This window comes from Phoca vitulina, unplaced genomic scaffold (assembly GCF_004348235.1).
Source record: "Phoca vitulina isolate PV1807 unplaced genomic scaffold, GSC_HSeal_1.0 scaffold8, whole genome shotgun sequence".
NCBI classification, from domain to species: Eukaryota; Metazoa; Chordata; class Mammalia; order Carnivora; family Phocidae; genus Phoca; species Phoca vitulina.
Genome location: NW_022589711.1, coordinates 73,268,863 through 73,293,204, shown reverse-complemented (window position 1 = coordinate 73,293,204; position 24,342 = coordinate 73,268,863). Strand labels below are relative to the sequence as shown.

Sequence of the window (24,342 nt, the reverse complement as noted above, 5' to 3'; positions counted from 1 at the left end):
TTTGAATCCATCATGCAATGTTTTTCACCACTGCTCAATAATCTTTTTTTTTTAAGAATTTTATTTTTTATTTTTTGATAGAGAGAGACACAGTGAGAGAGGGAACACAAGCAAGAGGAGTGGGAGAAGGAGAAGCAGGCTCCCCACTGAGCTGGGAGCCCGATGCAGGGCTCGATCCCAGGACCCTGGGATCATGACCTGAGCCAAAGGCAGACATTTAACGAATGAGCCACCCAGGCGCCCCTACTGCTCAATAATCTTAATAACTTCTGTGATTTTTTTTAAAAGTGATATCCACTTATTGTATAAAACATGAACTAAGTGTTCGTCAAAACAGGAATAGATGAGTCAATTATCACAGATTCACACAATAGAACAATATGTAACAGCTAAAGAAAATAAGCCAGTTTCAGGGATTAATGTGAAAAAAAAATTAAACACATAGTATTGAGCAAAATATATGTATATAATATGATACCACTTCTTTTTTTTCTTTCTTTCTTGTCCTAGTCTTTTAGTTGTTAAACAGTAATCTTTAACAATAAATGCAGAAGGAAAGCAACAAACAAAAGCAGGGGATTTGCATAGTGTGTGGGAAATGATTGTAAGTCTTGGCAAACCAGAAAAGTTCCTGTTTTGTTCCGTGGGGCCAGAAGTCTACAATGTGGTGTGCTCATCTTTCTTCTCCCCCACAAAGGTCTCAAACAGCTTAGAGGGGAGGCTGAATTTGATGACTGGTCCTAATTTTTGCTCTTCAACCATTTTTCTTGATCTTGTTCTCTGTACATTCTAGACTGTTCAATGGATTTGTAATAAACTTCCAAGATGAAGGGAAATTCTTGCTTATTGTTTGCCTGAAATCTTGGCTTGTGTTCGTCTTATTAAACAAATAATGTGCTCCAAAAAATCTCACAAGTGCAACTACTAAAACTCCTTTAAACATCTTCTTTGCCAGTGGTTCCATAGTGTGAACTATCAAGTAACCAACAGGCAGATGAGTGGGCGGGAAGGGAGAAATGTTACAGTGTTTACAATGCTGCGCCTGAGGCGCTTACATCTGATACCATTTCTATAAAATTTTAAGCCATATATAACAATACCATATAGTACTAAATGGATGTACATAGGAAAAATATGAAAACCTGTGGATTGATAACAAATTTAGGATAGTGGAGATGGAGAGAAAAGACTAGAAATGAGATCAAAGAAGGGCATCCGAGGGAGGAAGATATCAAATCTATCTGTCCTACAGACCAATAATTACCCTCTAGGTAGAACTTAGAGGTGATTCTAGGGTCCCAGTGCTGAAAGCCTTTTGTTCAATGTCAGAAAGTGCTTTTTTCCTATCATTTAATTTTTTCAAGTTGTTTAAGGTACAAAAGTAACTCCTGACCTTCTTATTTTCTTGTGGTTTGAAGTGCAAATCTTATTTAATTCTGAAAAATAACAAAAAGGGGGGAGAAAGGGAAGAAGAGAGAAGAGAAGAGAAGAGAAAGGAGAAGAGAAGAGAAGAGAAGAGAAGAGAAGAGAAGAGAAGAGAAGAGAAGAGAGAGAAGAGAAGAGAAGAGAAGAGAAGAGAAAGGAGAAGAGAAGAGAAGAGAAGAGAAGAGAAGAGAAGAGAAGAGAAGAGAAGAGAGAGAAGAGAAGAGAAGAGAAGAGAAGAGAAGAGAAGAGAAGAGAAAGAAGAGAAGAAAAACCTTTGAAATTGACATAGTAAAATGTTATTAAGACCTGGCATGTTGACTTTCCAGTTCTGAGATGTTTATTATATTATCCTTTATACTCTTCTATATATTTGAACTATGTCACAATTTTAAAAAGTAAATTATTGAAAATAGAAATAAGAGCTCACTTAAAAAAATTCTGACAAGCCAAAAGGAGAGAAGAAATTTTCATTATTCTATCACCATAATTTTACCATCCAGAAATAGCCACTTCTACATTTTGGTGTGTATTCTATAGTCCTCTGTATGGGAAATGGGACAATACTTTTTGTTACCATTTAAAACAATTATATTGTAAATATATTTTCAGAATATTAAATATTCATTCTTACATCTTTCCTGAATGACATTTCATTGTATTTCTATAAAATGTTTTATTTAATCAATCCTTCCTTCCAGGAAATACAGGCTGTTTCAGTTTTAATAATTTTAAGTAATGTTTTAGTGAATGTTCTTCTACTATTTTCTATACCTAGCCATGATAATTTCCTTAAAATATAGTTTATAAGTAGTTTCTGGGCCAAAACTATACACAGTTTTCTTAGATTTAAAGCATATTTTGAAATTGCTCTCCCAAAAGATACTATGTTATATCGACATAATATGAGAGAGCCCATGTTCTCAGAGTAGCATTTATTTTAAAAATCTTTAATAGTTACATAAAATTGAATTTTACTTTTTTTATTATTGGAAATTTCCTTTTCACACCTTTGCCTATATCTTAGCCAGACATTTATCCTTTTTTCTTATAGTTCAATAAGATTTTTGTATTAAATATATTCACCTTTTCTTATACATTGTGACTATTTTCCCTATGTTGTGTTTGCCTTTCCTTTCAGTTCAGAGTATTTTTACTGTCTTGAAATGTATAAGTTAAATCTATCAATATTTCCCTTTATGTTTTCTGCTTATATGTATAGTCATTTATGTAATCTTTAGCATTTCTGTTTCACTTTCTATTTGGATATTCAACACATATGGAGTTTATTTTAGTATATTTGAGCATATGGTGCTAGGAATCTTATTCTATTTTATTATAGATTATTACAAATAGTTGATCAGCTGTCTCAAAGACATTCATTGACTAGTCAGACTTAACCTGCTAGCTTGAATCTTTTTCAATACTTTATTCTCATATATCCTGTTGGTGAATTTTCTATTCTCTTGCTATAGGCAAATAAAATATTATTTTTTCACAAAAAGATATATTTCTAGTACATTTTTTTCTTGTAATTTTCTATTTAATAAAGTTTTATTGGTGCAGGACACAAAGTTGACGTATAGAACAATATAGTACAGTACAATATAGTGATTGAACAATTTTACACATGACTATACTCATCAAAGTGAATGTGTTCTTAAGGGTTTTGAAAGAACTTTAAGAATAAGTTTTCCTACAGTTAACATTGTGTTAAAATTTTTAATGCAATTGATATAACTTGAACTATTGCTTTTTCTTATTTTCACTGCTCTTAGAATTCTAGCCTACTTGTGCCTAGAGAAGACAAAAAATATTGAGGCATGATCTATTGACTCCTGACATTTAGAATCATTATAATCAAAATGAAAATCCCAGGAAACTGAATTTATAATCACAGCAGTTACAATATATCAAGCACAAAGACTTAGACAATACTGACTCTTCATTGGCTAAAATGTTAATAACAGGAAACTGCAAAGCTAGGATATATTATCCTTGATTTAAGCTACTGTGTGTTATCATCCAATTGATTGAAATCTCAGTTTTATACCTCTATATCTTGTTCCTTCTTTGGGTCAGTGGAAAGGATGAAAATTCAAAGGATATGATCCAAACTTTCCTTTTAAAAAAAAAAACGATTTTATTTATTTATTTGACAGAGACACAGCGAAAGAGGGAACACAAGCAGGGGGAGTGGGAGAGGGAGAAGCAGGCCTCCAGCTGAGCAGGGAGCCCAATGCGGGGCTCAATTCCAGGACCCTGGGACCATGACCTGAGCCAAAGTCAGATGCTTAACGACTGAGCCACCCAGGCACCCCGATCCAAACTTTCTTATTCTTGTCCTCGTTCTCACCTGTGGACAATAAGTACTTACATTTTTTGATATTCTCCCTTCTCAAATTACATGAAATTCTACAGTTATCACCATGGAAGAGGGGATGTACATAAGGTGTTCCTTCACTGGACAAGCCTCCCTGAGCTTTAAGATCTACATCTGTTGTATTTTTTAATTAATTGAGCTATAAATGTGTACAATTTAATTGTGATAGAAATTTATGGATGACTTGGCTGAATCATCATGTTTCAAAGAACATGTTTCAGCCCTTTTCTTTCTAGGTCTCCAGAAAACTCAACAACATTTTTGCATTATAGGAATTTTTAATACACATAAATGTAGAGAGAATAGGAACAATGGACAACCATATGTCCATCACCGAATTTTAGTAATCATCAGCATTTTGCTGGTTTTGTCTCAGTAGTCTTTGATATGATGACATCACCTTCCTTTTCTCCTGATAACACACTATCCTAGTTTGCCTCTTATCCCTCTGGCAGCTCCTTCTCAATCTCTTCCTCTTTTCTTTAAACTACCAGTTTCCCTGTGAACCCAACCACTCCCATTGCTCCATTTACCACAGAAAAGCAACTCCTACCTTCGTATGTCCTGCTCAGATTTCTTTTCCAGGGAACATTAAACTCAACACCACCAAATCTGAACACATTGTCTCTCATACTCTCCTTAGCACATCTCCTCTCTTTGGTATCTCAAGAAATGATGTCTCCATCCAATTATTCATACCAGAAAGAGAGATGTGATCCTTGATAATTTTCTCTTCTACAGTAAATTGTCAAATTAGTCAATTTAGTCCCAGAAACTCTTTTCAAATATGTCTACTTCTTTCCATCTGCACTGTCATCATTATGATCAGCACTGTCTGATGAAATACAATGTAATCCACACATACAAGTCACACATATACTTTTAAATTTCCTGGTAGCCAAATTAAAAAAGTAAAAGGAAACAGGTGAAGTTAAATTTAATAAGACATGTTATTTGGCTCAATTTATATCCCAAATATTGTCATTTAACGTGTAATCAATATAAAATATTGCTAATAAGATATTCATATTCCTTTTTTCTTACTAAGTCTTTGAAATCTGGTGTGTATTTTATACTTCTCAGCACATTGTAATTTGGACAAACCACATTTCAGGCCCTCAGTAGTGCTAGTGCTGACCACATTGGATAGAGTGGCTTTAGATCAAGCTGTGACCATCTCTTTTTGTGGTGTTTGTTAATGGGCTTCACACGTGCCCACTTGGTTTCCTTTCAGTTCATTCTTCATGGGCAGTCAGTGTACTTTTTTTTCAATGCAAATCTGTCTTATGATTGCAAGCTAAAATCCTTCAGTGACTTCCCATTTATTTTTTTTAGCTAAAGTCTGAAATGCCCAACATAACCTCTAACTCCCTCTTTGATCTGACCACATTTGATATCACCAATCTGTGTAATGTAGAAAGCTCCTTCCCATTCACAGACTTTATACAAGCTTGAAATATTTTTGCTCCTATCATCCTTAATTCTTAGCCGAAGTGCCACTTACTTACAGAAATCTTCCTTGACACCCCTTTCCTCTTGCTTCACCCAGAATAAGCTAGGATCCCAATTACGTAGTCTTACTATGCACAGTACTTTTACTTCATGGCAGAAATGATTTGTGTTATTATTTGTTCAACATAGGCCTCCCATTTGGGACTAATAGTTACTCTTGTACATTTATCTCCCCACCAAGAATAGTGCTTAGTACTGAATAAATATAAGTTGAGTGTAAAATTTGTAAATGTAAATGTAAATTTGACCCTTTTAGCATTATTCATGTGAGAAAAAGCTGAGGTTACCAAGATGGGCTTAGACCAACCATTATTCACAACCCAGGCTAGGGGAAGGACTCTTATTCCTTGAGCACAAAGCTACCTCATCCTTGAACAAAATTAATGTTCTGTGAACAAGAAAAAGAGGAAGAGGTGGCTACTGGGTAAGCTACCAGTGCTGTCTACCAGAATTTCTAATTTATCGTTGTGATAGACTGCTCACCTACTTTGGCTTACATCAGCCTGAGAAAAACAAGGCAGAACCATCTGGAGATAAATTTGTGGATGGAGGAGTTTTGTTTTGTTTTTAACTATAAAAATAAAGAGGAAGAAACACACTGTATTAGTCAGGGTTCTGCAGAGAAACAGAACCAATAGGATATATATAGATATATACCTATATATATCTATATATATATGAGGAGATTTATTATAGGAATTGGCTCATGAGATTATGGAGGCCGAGAAGTCCCACAGTCTGCTATCTGCAAGCTGGAGAACCAAGAAAGCTGATATAATGCAGTTCAAGTCCAAAGGCCTGAGAATGAGAGCTGCTATGTCCAAGAACAAGAGAAGGTGGACATCCCAGCTCAAGAACAGAGAGTATTTCCCCTTTCTCTGCTTTTTTTGTTCTGTTAGAGCCCTCAACACTGGTGAGGGGAGATTTCTTTACTCAGTGTACTGATTCAGATACTAATCCTTTTTAGAAATACCTTCACAGACATGCCCAAAAACAATGTTTTACCAGCTGTCTGGGCATCCCTTTGTCCACTCAGGTTGACACATAAAATTGACCATCACACGCATTATTAACCAACATTCACATTTTTCTGCATCATCACATTTGGTCCTCCCAATCATTCTGGAAACCTCATTAAGTTGCTGTTATTACCATCATGCATAACTTACAAAGGAGACATCTCAAATCAGAAAGGTTAAGTGACTTGTCCAAGGGTACTCAGAAATCACATGTAATGACTTGGAGAGGGACACAGGTGTTCTTATTCCCAAATCCAAACTCTTTTCCCTACACCAGGGTTTCTCAGTATGAACCTCACCTGGGAACATGTTAGGAAAGCAAATTCTTGGGCCCCACTCCAGACCTAATGAATCAGAAACTCTGGGAGTCCAGCCTAGGAACCTATGTTTAAGAAGATTTTCAGGTAACTCTGATGCTCCTAAAGTATGAGAACCACGCATTACACGCTATACCCACACTACTTTCCCCTAAGTTGGTCAATTTTTTTTCTAGTTGTTTTGTGATTTGGCAGAAAAAGAAAAATCCTGCCTTTGTACTCAGGTATATGATAAGAAGTCAAAGTTGTCTTTACCCTACTTCCAGACTCAAAGGGCTCTTGAATTTATGGATCCATCGGTTGAACCCCATTTTCAAGGTTACATTCTTGAATCAAATGAATGGTAGCCAGTTATTCCCTTTATACGGTCTGAGTTGTCTTTCTATGTGAGCAAGCAAAGCAAGTGAGGGAAAGTGCATCTCATAGAACTTATTTCCTTTTATTTAACAATGAATTACAGTGAACTATCTCCTCTGCCAAAATGAAAGCACTTTTCCCTCTATTTCCCGTATACTTCTGTGACCCAACCTTTTTACCACGAAACTTGCAGTATTTCTCCTTAAGAAAACAAAAACCTACAAACATTTCAGTGACTAATAATCATCTCTGACAAAGATGCCCTAATTCTAGCATAAGATAAATTTGTCTTCTCCAACTTTGCCCCTGTCTTTTGCTACATTATTAGCACTACAATGATTCTAACCTACAAATCAGGGGCTTATGCTCTGCATACTGACTATTCTCCACATTTCTGGCATATTTGTGAGAATAACAGAAATTGCCAACCCAAGGTCAATTTCAGTCCCAACTGATATATTGGCAAAGTCTGTCTCTCTCTCCCAGTTTTGGAGCCCTGGTGTTCTCTGTCTCATTATGGTCTGCCTGACCATAATGATTATCTACAGCTTTTCCTGCTGCTTAGCTTTCTCAAAGTTCTACACTATCATGCTTTGCCATATTATCTCCCCAATAGCACATCTTACACTTGTAACCTATTAAAATGTACCTCCACACACACAAAAAGCATTGTGCTGACTTTGAAGTCAGGTCAACCTTATATAGCTGAGTAACCTTGAGAAAGGTGTTTACTTCTTCAGTTCAGTTTCTCATCTATGAGATGAGTATATGCAGTGGTTCTCAAGTTCTAGGGTACGTTAGAATTACCTGGAGAGTTTGTAAAAAGAAAAAACAGAGTTCTGGGTTTTCCACAGAATTCCTGATTCAGTAGGTCTAGTGAAGGACCTGAGAATTTGCATTTCTGAAAAAGGTCCCAGATTATGATGATGCTGCTTCTCTAGAGCCCACACTTTTGAGAACCACTGAAATAATGTTATTAGGATGAGAAGTACTAATTGTAAAGTGCCCAATTCGAAGTAACCACTTAATGAATGTTAGTCTCTTGTCCTCCACCTCTATTCAACATGTCTTCAAAGCAAAGGAAATAGATGATAAAAATGAATTAATGACATTGGATTGGAATGGAATTGAGCTAAATGCAATTATCTCTGGGCAAAGCCTTCTGGAAACAAACCAAAAGAGATATTTCTGTGAGAATAAACTAAAAGAGGTATTTTAGGTAAATGAATCTTTAGGAGCTATTGATAAATATTGGCAAAGGCATCACACGAAGGACACTTCTACACATCGTCATTAGAAAAATAACAAAATATATAACGTTAGAGGACAATTTGGTAGTACCTACCAAAATGTGAAAGATAAATTTTGAGCCAGCATTTCACTTCTATAAATATGTCCTTCAGAAATACATACAGATGCACAGTAATATAGTACAACATATTTGCATAGCAGCTCCTAAACTCAAATATATAAGAAATGTAATTTCTTTTTGCTATAATGCAGCTTGATTTATACTTCAAGCCCATTGTACCAGGTGGTAAAAATAAATCTCATTTATTTCAGGATTTGTTTCCTGACATTTTTCTGGAGTTGCTGCTGAGAAGCAGGGGGCATGAACAGAGCAGAGGCATCGAGGTATGTGCAGATAGTTGGTCTTATGTCATAATCCATCCACCTGTCTTCTCCTGGCTTGGCCATCATTCTGTTGGCACTAAACAGATTACTGCTACCTTATTGCATGAGTTCCTCCTTGCAGTCCCATCTTGCCCACTGCTTCTACTTCCCACATACCATGCCAGGTGCTGTGGAGGCTGAGACCCTCACTTTTTGATGCCACTTTCAGATGCTTGAGATCATTCTGATGTTTCTGTGTCTTATAAATTCTGAGGTTGTCTAGGGCTCCAATCAACCAGTATCTTCTTATTCTAGTCCTACATATTGAGTAAATCAATAAAATTTAATGGCCAATTTTGAAAGTGTCACAGATTGCCATTTGAAACCTTGTATTACTTTAGTTTTTATCAAATACTGAAGAAAGGGAAATAACCATTTTGATGGTGAAAAATCTTGTTTTCAAGACAAGTCCCAGATGTAAGCCACTCCTTAATCAGTGACTCAGTGATTATAACTTAGCAACATGCAAGTCTGTGTTAGCTATATATAGCTCTATTTTTGTATGCATTGAAATGAGCCTCTGATGGTCAAAATAGTTTTGTATTTTCAAAACGATAGCAGCTGTTTATGCTTAATTTTGAGAATAATTTGGAGAGTTAATGTACTTTACTTTTTACCCAAAAGACAGGAATGACTTCACTGTTTAGATACAGAAAGAAATATGTTAAATCGTTCAACCAATGCTACTTGGAATAGACTTCTTTAAAGCATATTTTGATTGTGTAACTGTTCTGAACTAAACTTGGCTTGCGAAGTCTCTGGATGTTATATAACTTCTGAAAAATACAAAAGTAAGAGAGAAAGAATTAAATAAAAGACAATAAGGTTGAGGCATTTCAGCATACATTTTTTTTCTAAGTAGCCATAAAGTGCCAGATGTTGTAATACAAAGATAGATAGAACATAGCTCCTTTCAATGACTCGGGCTACATGGGGAGAAAATCAAGTAATAGAGACAGAATTCCATCAAACAGTAAATACAAGGTACAAAGCCAGATAGCATAAATTCTATCTTAAGAAAGGCTTCACAATGAAGGTAACATTTAATCTGTGGTGGAAGAGGGAAAGAAGCATATTCAAAAAGCAGGGACAGAATTTGCCAAGACAAAAAAATATCCTGTTCATTAGTTCTGTGTTAGGAGGAAGAATGTCTGGTTTACCTACTATATCCTTATTGCCTAGAAGAGTGACTGATGCATAAGAGGTAATCAATATGTATTTGTTGAATGAGTGAAAACATGATTTCAAGTAAAGGTAAGTAGTTCCAGCTTGTTCTATCTGATTGAAGCACAGAAAGATTGAGGTTAACAGATAAGAGAGGCTAGAAAGATAGGTAAAGACCAAATGCCACAACTTTGATCTTTTAAGGAATTAGGATTTTGTCTTGAAGACAATGGGAAACCATTAATAGCATTTGAGTAGGACAGTGACATGGGTGAGTATGTAATAGCATGTTGGGACCAGGGCTAAGTGCTTGGGAGCAGGACTCATAGGTGAAGACCAGTGCAAAGTTTATAAAATATTATAAAACAAACAGTCAACAGGCTTTACCCTGACTTCCCTTGACTATCACCCTACTTCCACCAAACACATACAAGCAGCACTGGGAAAAATGAAAAGAGGGAGTGTAACCTTCTTGGTGATGAGAAATGCCCCTCTGTTGGCCAGGATGCCTGGACAACCCTATAGCTTCTACTCCCTCCTCTAACCTCCATGCCCCTTTGCATGAAGCCATGACAATCAAAGTGGTCCTCTTATTCTTTCTAAGGGCCACAGGACTTGGGGATGATGATCCTCCTCCCTTTGGCTTTTCTTCACAGGCAAATTATAGAATAGTCTTTTTGGCTAAGCAAACTTTCGAGGCAAGCTTCTTGCTTTCATACATTTCTAGACTAGAAGGAGAGACCAGCCTCCATGTTCCAGTTCAAGAGTCACCTTCAGGGTATACCCATCAAACTTTCCCAATGATTCAACATGCTCTCCACTGTACTCTGATGCTCCACCAGAGTGGTCCCCAGATCCCGTAACTGATCAAGCATCCAACCAGGGATAAAAGTAAAATGCATTGCTCCATCTCTTTCAAGGACCCTCAAGCTCTTATTCCCAATCCTGAACCACTAAACTTTACCCCTTGACTTGTGGGGGTGGATGGACTGTGAACACAAGGAGGTGGGGAAAGCTTTTGTCTATAAACATTGTTCTTGGGAGTCATTGTTTGGTTGAATTTGGGATGTAGGAGAAATAGTTCTCCCACATTTTAGAGGGCAATTTAGCCCAATTTCTGGCTGTTCTCTTTGGAATGTGAGGCCAATTAGAACTTCTTGTCCTTATCTATAGGTCCTAGAAACCAATTTCAGGGCAACAGGAAAAGTTTCATTCAACACTGGTTCCCAATAGGAATATAATGTAAGCCACATATGCAATTCTAAATTTTTTTAGTAGCCATATTAAAAGAGATAAAATAAAATAATTGAAATTAATTTTATAATATACTTCAAACCAATGTATCCAAAATATATCTCAACATGTGATCAATACAAAAAATTATTAATGAGATAATTTTCATTCCTTTCTTCACACTGTTTTCAAAATCTAGTATTTATTTTATAATTACAGAATATCTCAATTTGATCTAGACTCATGCCAAGTGTCTAGAAGCCATTTTAGACAAAGTGATTTATGTTATTATAGATTATCTTGTGACAAAAGCTAACAAGGGTTCTTTACAACATGCATAGAATAAATCCAACTTCCTATTATACATATATTTGTGGCTTAGACAATTGAGTGAAAGGGAAGATGCCAAGAGCAGGTCTCCTTCTTTCTCTACAGGCTTGGAAATACCACATCCTAATATGCCCTTACTTACTAAACAATTATTTAGAAACTCAGTTGTTTTAAAATATCTGGGGTGCCTGGGTGGCTCAGTCAGTTAAGTATCTGCCTTCGGCTCAGGTCATTATCCCGGGGTCCTGGGATCAAGCCCCGAATCTGGCTCTCTGCTCAGCGGGAAGCCTGCTTCTCCCTCCTTTCTGCCTGCTGCTCTGCCTGCTTGTTCTCTCTCTCTCTCACTCTCTCTCTCAAAAAAAAAAAAAAAATCTGAAAGCACTATTTTTTTCTAACTCAGGTTACTGCCTAATTAGATAGAGGCAAATTTTCAGAATAACTTCTCTTTAAACATTGTATCACAACTTTTACAAAAATCGATGAAATTTGTTATCTCTTAAAACCCAAATCAAGCTTTTCTTCCATGAAGACAGCTCAGTGTCACCCTTCGCAGATGGATGGGTCTACTTTCAATGGCCTGGTATCTGAACACAGGCTCGATATGCCCCATCTGCTCTGTTTCCGATTTATTTCTTCAGACTGAGCAAGAAAGAGTCAAGAATCAAGAGTAAAACTGCAGTCATTACCTTTTAAGCTTTTTAATTTATTTTTGTTGTTGTTGGTTTGGCAAGTTGCCTCATTCTACAGAGACTTTACGAGGTGCTCGTGTCTAACTTTTGAAGGTGAGAACTGTGATCTAATCTGTATTCCGTGTGTTGCTTAGTACACGGGGGGGGGGGCGCAATAAATATTAAACAGGACGACTTTATTGAATCACTCTACACCATACACTTCCCAGTTCATCCACTGTGCCAGCTTCCAGTACAGAAATATTATGGATAGATGGGTGGCTGGATAGATTCATAAGTAAATTTATTTGATAGTTTGCTGCCAAAATTTTGCTACCTATAATGAAATCATATTTCTTGGTCTTCTCCCATGAATCACAAGAACAGCCTCACATTAATACAAAGCCTAAATTTGAACAAATTTAAAGCGGAGGTTAAAGCCCAATAAAATCCATTTCCATCAACTCATAAAACCAGAACCTCCAAAATGACCTTCTGGCACCTCAAAATCAAAACATTTTAATGATATCAGAATATATGGAAATCATAATATTGACTCCAAATTATTCAAAATTGAATTATATTCAGCACAGTTTTAATGCAAAAAAAATGTTTTATTTCTTCAGAGCAACTAATTTTTTAAACCCATTGATTTTAAAGCATTTTATAGAACACCTATTATGCTCCAGGCATTGTTTCCAGGCTCTGAAAAACATAAAAAATCCTGCTTTACTGGAGTGCGTATTCTATCGGAATATTTAACTCAATAGGTGCTCAATCAAAATACTTAAAACATTTAATCTAATCCAATAGTTTTATTTAATTCATGTAATTAATGATTTTAATTCATTCCCACTTAACAGAAAATCCACAAGGTAGGTGGTAGAACTAGGACAACAGTCAAGATTATTTGATACAAAATTTATGTTCTTTTCACAAAACTGTGACAAGTACTTGTCTTTCTATTCAACTTGTCCAGGATTAGGTTAGGAATGCTGCAAGGTCTCTTACAACTCTAAGACATTCCCCCCACTAGGTTCTGTAATAGAATACTGTAATCCAAATAAATCTCAAGAAAATCAGGTTTCAATTTGAAAATGAAGATAATAAGGCTAAAAATAATACTGAAAATGCAACCCATTCCTAAAAAATTCTTCCAAGGAAAGCTTATGAAAAACTTGAGCATAAAAATGCAGTATAATCATGTCCTTATAGATCTGATTAAGATGATAGAAATTATATTGTACACTGAAACCATTCCATTTTATATCCAAATATATTAGCCTCTACTCTTCCAGGATTGTTCTGAAATGTGTTTCTCAGGCTAAGATTTGATTATCTGCCTATGAATCATATATGTGCATATTATGAATTCCTTTTGACCTCCTCAAATAATATAACTCTCTTCCCCTGAAAGCCTCCCACAGTCAAACTGCTTCACACTGCTCTTGAATGCTTATTACAAATATATTTGCGTCTTAAAAGGTAAGTTTAAAAGGTGGTAGAGAGGGAAGGCGATGTAGGTGACAAAAAAGAGGTTGGGAGAGACAATCTCTTAAATAATTAGAGACCATTCCATTATTTAGAAAACCACTTGTTTTAAAAATTCTAAGAGAAATGTTGTTGCAGATTGACTGTCTTATTTAAATAAAGGCTAGTTTCTAAAATTTTTCTTTGAATTTTGTATCACAGCTTTAAGAAAATTAAATAACTCTATTATCTCTTAAACCACCAATCAAGTTTTGCTGACTGAGGAAAATCAAGGCATCCCATTTGCAAATGAAAGGGTACCCTCAATACCACAACATTCTGAGCCCCTGGATTTTTTTCTTAATTCTACTCTATATAATAACTGCTTTCTGAATTTTTTATTTCTTAAAGAATTTGTTGGTATCTCAAAACAAAATGATTCCTTCCAGTTGCCTTTCTGAACTTCTCTTGATTTCATACATTCCAATAGCATTTATTAAATTGTTTTCTCTCAGGTACTATTTCACAGGGATGCAAAAATGAATGTCATATTACCTGCTCTCAATTTATTCATAGTCTAGAAAAGAGAAGTACAAGAAAAAATGGAGTTAAGTGAAGTGATAGAGATATGCATACTTTAATGAAAGTATCATGAAAGGGTCTCTAGCCTAGACTAAGGACTCAGTGGGAAGGTTTCCTGGTGAACACGATGCTCGAGAGAATCTGAAAGTGATTGGGATTCCTTAGTGAAACATGTAGGCAAGTTGCCTCTGCTCTTTCCTGAAATTTATACTCATCATGAAATTCATTCGTATATTCCATATGCTTCATATCTCCCACTCTATATAGCGAGTTCTATAAATCAAGACCCATATCTGGCACAAATTTCTCTTTCACACAGGGTCTAGAATAATGTCTTTAAGACATAAACTCTCAGTCAAGCAGTCCTATTCTGCAATACATAGGTGATTTGGGATTAAGAGAGGTATAAGCCCAGGGAAAAGGTTTATATTAATTACATCAGAAATACATCTTGTAGGACCTAACATTTTTCTCATATTGAAGCAGATATAGATATCTGAAGCCTTTTAAGAAATAACTGAGTAACTCCCAATTTTCATTTGCTTACTGAATCAAAGAGCATGAGGTAACCCTAAGGGAGTCATTTCCATTTTGTTCAGCATGCGCTTTTGTCAAACCTCACATCAGAACAGGGTAGACAACATAAGCGAATACTTAATGGTGCTAAAGAGGGTAACTTTTCATACCATATATCAAAATGATAGCACTGAAAATCGAAGCAAGACAAAGCAATTTCAACCCAAAGAGACTGATTAAACTGTATCTTCCTTATCCCTCTGCTCTCACCTCCTCGGTCAGTCCCAAAATTCACAGCAGTACGCCAACACATGTATTTGTATTTGAGTACAAATGCGTGCTCATGCGCACGCACACACACACAATGCTGGTAAATTATGCCTATAGCAATGATTTCTGATTAATATATTAGAATCAAAAAGCTTCTTTATTACTTTTCTATATTTTCTTTTTCTTTCTTTTTTTTTAAATGGATGTGGATTACATTGATCATCAGAAGATCTATTGTGCTATCAAAATCCTCACCTCAGCTTTCCTCATTCTCTGTGTGTGTGTGATGTGTGTCCTGGTATGGCCTACAGGTTCTCTCTATTCCCAGCCCCATGACTTGGGCCCTGGTCTCTAACCAGTGTATTTGTCATGAGTAGGATATCCTCATGACAAATTTAAGCCAGAATAGGAAGAGGATACATGAAATCAGAAATGCTGGGAAAGGCATTATGTAGTTTATTTGCACACAAGTGCTGGGTGATATCGTCTTTACATCAGGGTTCACATGCGCTGAAAAGCTTGGCTTTGTCTATGTGGAATGTCCAAGTCACATATGCTGTATGAGTGTTCTCAGACTTCTAAAGCAAGCAATGGGTTTTGTCTTCTTGGACCTTCAAGCGACCTAGTACAGCCATCAAACAATATTTAGTTTCCTCTATTTTGTGGATGTTATTCTAGACTGTAACATCCTTGGAGAGAAGCCATGTTTTTCCCTTTTGTAACTCGCCAGAGATGAGACCACAGCTGGTTAAACAGAACACCCTACTCATTTCTTCAGTATCATGTCGAGAAAGCTGAGTGCCCTGGGGAATTAAAAAATGCCACATTTAAAAAGATACTTTTCAAATTCTTTTTAAAAATTGCCTCAGGAAACATGCATATATAATAGGTATTTAGAAATACTGCTTATGATGAATATACTATTTATCAATCTATACTTCATTACAAACAAAATGATGAAAGTATATGCTATTATTGTTGAAATCATTCATAGAAATGTGATAGACTGTGCCTCAATCAAACATAGGAACATAAGAAAGCAAACAAAATTGCCTCTTCTTGAGCAGTTAATTTCTGAATCAAGAAACCCATAAATCCTGGCTTGCTTACAAAGGATTATTTCCTTTGGAAGAAGAGAGAGGGACGCATCGCATATCTGACAGGTCATTGTCTTGTAACAAACACAAGTATGGAGTGGAAGGTGGTACTTCCTAATGAATTTAAAATATGATGCCAGGACTTTTTCTAAGATGAGCACTAACTAGTTCAGGGCTCTGAAAAGGATACACTCCTCAGGAGCAAGCCCTTTGCTGTCCAATTGAGTAGCATTCACATTACATTCTTTAAACAACAGAGCTCCAGAGAACCTTGAGGACTATGAAGTGAGATTCAGACTCCAGGCTCCAGGGGGGTGGGGGGGTGGGGGGGAGAAACCAGCCGTGTGTGCCAACAGCGATTCTCACTCATGCATACAGAGCCAGCATTAAAGACTTCTTCAGGAAGTAAACCAGAGAAAAAGATCTGGCAACCACACACCACTCAAAGATCTCAGCTTCAAAACAATTTCATAGCTTTCTTTGGCCTGATTCTAACTTTGGCAGAAAGGAGATGGTCTGGTAGGGCATTGCTTCTCAAATCTGCATGCCCACACAAGTCGTCTGGGGGTCTTGTCTCCCAGGGGATGTTAATGCTCCAGGACTTGAAACCAAGTAGCAAGCTCCTGGATTCCCACAGAGCCCTGAATGATACACTGAATCTGTTGAGTTTCAAAGGGTTGGGAAACCTCTGTCTCACCTCAGAGCTTGTTGTTTAAACTAGTGGAAGGTGGCACTGGGTGGGGTAGGTACAGCCTCTGAGGTGACGGTAAGCTCCAGGCCTGACCTAGGGCTCTGCCCTGTTGGTAGATACCTGGCATTTGCTCAGGGCCCATTTGATGCATGTGATGCACAAAGAGGGGGCAGCCCTATTCCTTCTGTGGCCGGAGGCTCAGAGCTTTCAGGACCACAGCTCAGAGAGAGGAGGCCAACGTCATACCTGCCCACATGGCATTGTGACCCTAAAAGACTCTGTCTTCATTCAGGGAGAGCAAGGGAGAATGCAGGAGGAAATGCTACCCCTTGTTTTATGGCTTCCCAGACATTCCTGAAGACATTGTGTTCTTTCCTCCTGTCCCCATGTCTGTCAGCCTGCTGAGAACCATCCAGACCCCTAAGCGTGCATCCAGCTGTCAGTGAGTAGATGATCCCCAAGAACGAAAGTGCTTGGAGCTCTTCCTAAATGACCTGATACCTAAATCCCCCCCTGCAGCATCTGGCCTTTCTTGACTCACCTGAGGCTCCACTTTCGGGTGAGCCTTCTCCCAGGTTCTTGTCGACCAACCCGCAAGGCTGACAGGACAGGAAGTCTCGAGGAGAACTGGGAAGGAGGCTGAGGCTGCCAGTTGTTCAGGAGTGGGCAACATGGGGTGTTGTCCTAAGAGTTCCCACACTTGACTGAGATGCCTCCTCCCTATTCCTGGCTAGGACCCCCCCCCCACCCGACCCCAACAGGACCAGAGCGGCCTTGACTCATGCTTCTGCCTGGGAGAGGGAAATTGTCAAAAACAGCCTGAATTCTTACCAGGGCTCCTCATGAATTCTGTGTAGTATGACCTTAAATATACTAGGCAAGCCAGAAGCCTAAAATAGTTCATCTCTTAGAATTTGGTCTTCTCTTTGAGTTGAATTCTTAACTGGTAATTTTCTGGTTTTCTTTGTTGATTAAAAAAAAGAAAAAAAAGATCAAGGCCAAAATTCCATAGATTTTGAAGTGAAATGCTCATAGAATTAATTTGCCATTAATAGCCATCTGATTACTACTCTGGCATAATAGTTATTTCAAAGAGTCCTTTCGGTTATTTAGTCATGATTTTGCTGTTGACTCCTATTTTATTGGATTGCCTGGAGACTACGGCCCCGGTGGCTCTCTATGAGATGAAATATATATTTCACAGTTGTACACACTCTGGTAACAAGATAATAATGCACATTCTCTGTCAGTCAAATACAAATGCTTTAAATATGTATATATATGTGTGTATATATATATATATATATATATATATGTTTGTAAATATTCGAAAAGGAGTCTGCTGACCTTATTTTTAATGCATTGCATCTTTACTTGATTAAATTATCTTTATTGTTCCAGAGGATTTTGTTTTACATATTTTGATGCTGTGTGTCTGATGAATAAAGATATTGACCTTATTTCGGACTACAGCTTTTATCATGATATAATAACCCCTTTGTCTCATTTAATGCATTTGTTGCATACTTTGCTTTATCTGATATATCAATATTGTCAGTCCTTCTTACTTCTTTATTTGCATTTGCCTTTATGATTCTGGTGCATCCTTTTCAACCTTCATTTTATTTCAGGTGGGTTTCCTATAGACAATACACATTGTAAGTATTTTGTAATCCAATTTGATATTCATTGTTCCATGATAGGGAGATACAGTTCATTTAAATTTATTGTGAAGATTAATATTTAGATTTTATTCTCATCGTATGTAATATTTACTTTATTAGTTTTTCTATTTTTTAAAAAAGATTTTATTTATTTATTTGACAGAGAGAGATAGCAAGAGAGAGAGCACAAGCAGGGGGAGCAGCAGAGGGTGAGGGAGAAGCAGGCTCCCCGCTGAGCAATGGGCTTGATCCCAGGACCCCGGGATCATGACCTGAGCCGAAGGCTGGTGCTTGACCAACTGAGCCACCCAGGTGCCCGTAGTTTTTTTTATTTTTACCTCTCCCTATGTTCTTGCTCATCATAGTAAGCTTTTTGCTAGTCCTGTTAAGTTTCTCTTCTATTGTCTCACCTTTAAATTATTATTTTATGATGCCCCTAAACATTTACTTAACTATTCTAATAAAATTATAATCTCTGTGTCTTTATTAATACATAAAAATAAGTAGCTGTAGCCACCAAGATATTTAATTTGCCATCACCTCCTGTCCCCTCCCATCCCCTCCCACCCCTTTGGAGAGGGGACATTTTCACTTGCTCCTGTCCCTTCATCCTGAGCAAACTCCCCATCCTTGCCAACAGCCAATTCTTGGGTTTTGCAGCAATAGTTTTATATTTTTAATGTTTCATATCCTGGCTAACTTTTCTGAGACAGGATTTTCTTCTGTTTAGGAATAAGTACTTAAAATTTAAATATATTTTAGTCATATCACCTTATTCATTTATTTTATCTCTGTATTTTAAAATCCATGGCATCTCACGGTTCAACATTAGGATATCCATCACTATGATTCATTAAGTAAATAAATTAAAGATGGAACATCATATTGCCTTTTTATGCTTTTGGTTTTAGTAATATCCTTTCACATTCATAATCCAGATAGCGAGATAAGCAGGATTTTATGCACCAAGGCCTTCCCTTCATTGCTCTTCCAAACTGAAAAAAAACATTGTTGCCATTTAAGCCAACAGTTAAACTTTACTACAAAATATTTTGATACCCTTTCCTGCTAAAGTAACCTGCGACTCACATGGTGATACTCAAATCCCATTTGGGAATTCAGCAAACGAGCAGATTCTACAACATGAAATCCTATGAGATTTGGGAAGTGCATTTGTCCGAGCCCTCCATAGGGGTTGACATTAAATACTTCACAAATACTATACCTTCCAGGAATTCACATTTTCTTTATTGAATGTAGAACTGTGAAATCTTTAAGAAATAGCTGACTCATTATTTCTTGACTATCTCCTGCTTGTTAAAGCAGGACTATAAAATAGCTCAAGGGAAGCAGTGAGAAAGTTGCTTTCATTATATTCAATAGCCTGCATCTGTCCAAATCACATATGAAAGGATGTGGACAAATATAAATGAAAATTGAATTTTGCAGAATAGGTTGAAGAATTTCCCCAGGATAAATTAAATATAAAAACTGAAATTTGATGTAAGTCGTGAGCTCAGTCCTACTTAGACAGATGGACTGCAGCAATTTTGTGGACATTTTCCCTTTCTTCTCTTTTTACTTTCCCAGACTTCTACAGATTTGCTAGGAAGAATAAAAAGATGAATAGATTTTAGCAATGCTAAAGGTGTATAAATAAATTTCTTCATTAATGGTAAGGATGTAAATTGGTACAGATTTTCAGGAAGACATTTTGAATGTATATGCTTGTTTTTTTTCTTTAAGTACATACACTTTTTATAACCTAATTTCTTTTTTGTTTTTTTTAAGATTTTGTTTATTTATTTGACAGAGAGAGACATAGCAAGAGAGGGAACACAAGCAGGGAGAGTGGAAGAGGGAGAAGCAGGCTTCCTGCTGGGCAGGGAGCCTGATGCGGGGCTTGATCCCAGGACCCTGGGATCATGACCTGAGCCGAAGGCAGACGCTTAAATGACTGAGCCACCCAGGTGCCCCTATAACCTAATTTCTTTAAAATTTATCTTAAGAAAACATTTAAGCAATTGTGCAAACCTATATGTAAAAGTGCCTTCATTCACTGTTCTCATAGAAAAAGATTGAAAAAATCCCATAAACATCTATTAAGGGCCTCACTAAATAATTTACTGTACACCCATCCATTTGGTAATTAGGAATGGTCACTTATATATTGACATTGAATAATGCCCATGATACATTAATTGAAAAGTATAGACATATAGAGAAATATGCCTATGTCTAAATAAAGAATATTTGCATATCTGCTTATGAAGACTACTTGGAAAAATACCTGGAAAGCAATGGTCTAAAACCTTATTGGTGGTGTTTATTTGCAGTAGTGGAAAATATGTTGATCATATCAGCTATTCTGTGGATATTTCCGTATGAATGGCTGCCAGTATTTCTTCCTCCTGCTTCTTCTTTTCTTCTTCATTTCTTCCATCTTCTCATTTTTCCCCTTTGACTGAGGTTGGTCAATGAACTCATTTAAAATGAATAAGACATTCATATTCCAATGAAAGAGAGAAGGGATAAAAATAAAACAGGAAAAGATGGGAAAGGCATCTTAGAGTTTATAAAAATGTGGATACCATCAGCTTATTCTTTTAGAAATAAAAGAGAAAGAAAAGAAAAAAGTCACTGACTATATTGAATGCTAAAGTTTTAAATTAATTTCTATTTGAAGTAGCAAAAAGACAGGCATGTCTGCTATCTCTACCAATTATGCAACACTTTCTGGCGATATTATGTATTTTTTTGTATTGAAAAATAAAATCCAAGGGATGCCTGGGTGGCTCAGTCAGTTAAGCATCTGCCTTCAGCTCAAGGTTCTGGGATTGAGCCCCACATGGGGCTCCTTGGTTAGCAGGGAGCCTGCTTCTCCCTCTTCCTCTGCTGCTCCCCCTGTTTGTGCTCTCTCTCTCTCTGACAAATAAATAAATAAATAAATAATCAATAATCCAGTAAGATTTTAAGCCAACATATTATATTCAAAATAGATTTTATATTGATGTGGTTCACATTTTAAATACATTTCATTTCTAAAATCCTCAAAAAATAAAATGACATAAATGACAAATTATGAAACAGTGCTATATTTAGTAGGAACATTTAACTCTTTCTAGTAATGGTGGGGCAGTGGTGGGGTGGGGTGAGGGGGGCTCCCAGAAGCAGAAAGCTGCATTAAACTTACTGTAAATATTTTTACACATTTTAAGTGTCATCTCTCTTCCTTCACTTTTCTAGCTGCATATATGATTTAGGCACACACAAAGTAAAGTGTGGTGCTCATAGTAAAACTTCTGGCACTTTCCCAAACCTCTGTCTGCATTTGTTCTTATCCATTTATATGTAAATTCTTCATTTTATTTGTATATTCCTTTCTACTAAACTAACATTCAGGAGGTAAGACCAAGTGCTGCTTTTTTTTGGTTTGTGTGTTTTTGTTTTGTTTTTTTTTTTAAATAGAAAAGAGAGGAAAACTTCCAAATTTATTCTATAAGGCCAACATTACCCTGATACCAAAACCAGGGAAAGACTCCACTAAAAAAATGCAACTACAGGCTAGTATCCCTGAGGAACATGGATGCAAAAATTCTCAATAAAATACTAGCAAACTGAATCCAACAGTACATTAAAAGAATCATTCACCATGATCAAGTGGGATTTATTCCTGGGCTGCAGGGTGGTTCAATATTTGCAAATCAATCAACATGATACAGCACATTAATAAAAGAAAGGATAAGAGCCATGTGATCCTCTCAATAGATGCAGAAAAAGCATTTGACAAAGTACAGCATCCATTCTTGATAAGGACACTCACCAAAGTAGGGAGAGAGAATATACCTCAAAATCATAAAGGCCATATATGAAAACCCCACAGCTAATATCATCCTCAGTGGGAAAAACTGAGCATTTCCTCTACGGTCAGGAACATGACAGGGATGTCCACTCTCACCACTGTTATTTAACATAGTACTGGAAGTCTTAGCCTCAGCAATCAGACAACAAAAATAAATAAAAGGCATCCAAACCAGCAAGGAAGAAGTCAAACTTTCATCATCTGCAGACGACATGATACTCTATGTAGAAAACCCAATAGACTCCCCCCAAAAATCGCTAGAACTGACACATGAATTCGGTAAACTTGTAGGATACAAAATCAACATACAGAAATCTGTTGCATTTCTATACACTAATAATGAAGCAGCAGAAAGAGAAATCAAGGAATCAATCCCATTTACAATGGCACCAAAAACCATAAGATACCTAGGAATGAATCTATTACTAAAGAGGTAAAAGACCTGTACTCTGGGGATTCCTAGGTGGCTCAGTCAGTTAAGTGTCTGCCTTCGGCTCGGGTTGTGATCCCGGGGTCCTGGGATCGAGTCCCGCATAGGGCTCCATGCTCAGCGGGGAGCCTGCTTCTCCCTCTGCCTGGCATTTCCCGTGCTTGTGCTCTCTCTCTCTCTCCCCCTCTCGCTCTGACAAAGAAATAAATAAAAATCTTATAAAAAAAAAGACCTGTACTCTGAAAACTATAAAACACTGATGAAAGGAATTGAAGATGACACAAAGAAATGGAAAAACATTCCATGCTCATGGAATGAAAGAACAAACATTGTTAAAATGTCTATACTACCCAAAGCAATGTACACGTTTAATGCAATCCCTATCAAAATAACACCAGCATTTTTCAAAGAGCTAGAACAAACAATCTTAAATTTTGTATGGAACCACAAAAGGCCTTGAATAGCCAAAGCAGTCTTGAAAAAGAAAAACAGGGCGCCTGGGTGGCTCAGTTGGTTAGGCGACTGCCTTCAGCTCAGGTCATGATCCTGGAGTCCCGGGATCGAGTCCCGCATCGGGCTCCCTGCTTGGCAGGGAGTCTGCTTCTCCCTCTGACCCTCCCCCCTCTCATGCTCTCTGTCTCTCATTCTCTCTCTCTCTCAAATAAATAAATAAAATCTTTAAAAAAAAAGAAAAAGAAAAAGAAAAGCAAAGCTGAAGGCATCACAATTCCAGACTTCAAGTTATATTACAAAGCTGTAGAACTCAAGACATTTGTACTGGCACAAAAATATACACATAGATCAATAGAACAGAATAGAAAACCCAGAAAGGAACCCATAACTATATGGTCAGTTAATCTTTGACAAAACAGGAAAGACTATCCAGTGGGAAAAACACCATCTCTTCAACAAATGGTGTTGGGAAAACTGATCAGCAACACGCAGCAGAATGAAACTGGATCACTTTCTTACATCATACACAGAAATAAATTCAAAATGGATGAAAGACATGTAATGTCTAATTGTGAGGCAGGAAACCATCAAAATCCTAGAGAACACAGGCAGTAACCCCTTTGACATCAGCCATAGCAACTTTTTACTAGATGTGTCTCCTGAGGCAAGGGAAACAAAAGCAAAAATGAACTATTGGGACTTCATCAAAATAAAAAGCTTCTGCACAGCGAATGAAACGATCAACAAAACTAAAAGGCAACCTACGGAATGGGAGAAGATATTTGCAAATGACATATCTGGTAAAGGGTTAGTATCCAAAATCTATAAACAACTTATAAAACTCAACACCCAAAAAACAAATAAAGCAATTTTTAAAAATGGGCAGAAGACATGAATAGACATTTTTCCAAAGAAGACAACCAGATGGCTAACAGACACATGAAAAGATGCTCAACATCACTCATTGTGAAGGAACTACAAATCAAAACTACAATGAGATATCACCTCACAACTCACAAGGTGTTGGTGAGAATGTGGAGAAAGGGGAACCCCCTTGTACTGTTGGTGGGAAGGCAAACTGGTGTAGCCACTCTAGGAAACAGTATGGAGATTTCTCAAAAGTTAAAAATAGAACCACCCTAGGATCCAGCAATTGCACTACTAGGTGTTTGCCCAAAGAATACAAAAATACTAATTTGAAGGGATACATGTTCCCTGATGTTTATAG

The 24,342-nt window shown here is 36.9% G+C and overlaps 1 pseudogene; it reads right to left on the bottom strand.

The window, feature by feature from the left end:
• Positions 1–740: 740 nt before the first annotated feature.
• Positions 741–17,378, bottom strand: LOC116634132 (annotated as a pseudogene).
• Positions 17,379–24,342: the final 6,964 nt, after the last annotated feature.